This window comes from Bos mutus, chromosome 15 (assembly GCF_027580195.1).
Source record: "Bos mutus isolate GX-2022 chromosome 15, NWIPB_WYAK_1.1, whole genome shotgun sequence".
Classification (NCBI taxonomy): Eukaryota; Metazoa; Chordata; class Mammalia; order Artiodactyla; family Bovidae; genus Bos; species Bos mutus.
Genome location: NC_091631.1, coordinates 50,190,501 through 50,191,787, shown reverse-complemented (window position 1 = coordinate 50,191,787; position 1,287 = coordinate 50,190,501).

The window sequence follows — 1,287 nt, the reverse complement described above, 5'->3', positions numbered from 1 at the left end:
TTTCATGGTTGAAGGATTTATTGTGGAGACTTCCTGGTGATTCTTAACTGCAAAATGTACTTCTTTCCCTCTGCTCTCCTAGAGCGTCCTTTCCTTTCCTATAGAGTTCCTTAAAGATGATGTTAAGGAGACTTCATGCCAGTAACGAGTCGGGCCTCTGGCATTTAGCACAGTTCAGTTTACTGAAGAACGTCTGCAAAGGCTAAGGCCTGAGACCCAAGAGCAGCCTGGACTAAGGCTGCTCTGTAGTGTGGCTGGTCTCTGTGGTTCTTGTGTGGACTAGGTATTCAGGCAGGAGGCAGATTCTGGTGAGGGGCCTTGGACTGAAGCTTCATAATGGGTGGGTTGGTGTCTTGCTGTATTCAGTACCAGATGATAAGCAGGATAAAAAGGGCCTTTATGAAACATTTTTTTCTCTCTCGAAAGTTGTCAGCTGAAGTTTGTGTTGTTACGGGTGTCTGTATGTCATTTGGGTTACACTGCCTATTGGAAAATTGCTCCTGTGGGTCTGTTTGATTAAAAGAAGTAACTTGGACATTGTGGTTTAGACAGTATTTAGAAAAGGTGGAGTGCACTACATTGGTAGCAGCTGAGAATACAGACTTTGGATCAGCTGTCCAGAGCTTGAATCCTAGTTTCACTTAGGGCAATTCTGAACCTTCTCTGAACCTCAGGTCTTCGTCTATGCGTAAGGAATTACAACATCTTTCTGGTATGGCTGTTATGAAGCTTTAAGGAGCCAATCAATGGGTGTGTTATTGGTCCCCAGCAGGTTGGTAACTCCTCAATGGATCCTTTGCTTGAAGTTGCAAATGCCAGTAGAAATCAAGTTTGGTATAGCAGAGCAGAAACTTTATTCATTGATGAAGGAATGGAGAAGAGAGAGCACATGCTCTAAAGACACCTCCCTGCAAGGAGGGGAGTAAGGGAATTCAAAAGATAGGAGGCAGACAGGTCAGGCTAGGAAAGGGGCAGAGATTTTGGGGGGCAGCCTGGGCATGAGTCTTCCATGCTGCTTTGCAGACAGCAGGAATTGTGCCTACTAGTGTATAGATAGCCCCTCTTGGGCAGGGATCTTGGCAAGGTGCTGAAGAAAAGGTAGCTTTGGACACCACCAGGTCTCATCTGCTTTGGGGCTGGTTTGGGGCTCTTGATCACCCCATATCAGCTGTAAAACATCTCTGTCAAATACTAGGTGCTTTTGAAACACACACAGGTAAGTCAAGTTTACAGACACTTTTAGCCCTCAGGGGCTGGTATGGATGACAGGTGTCCACATTTGTGGAA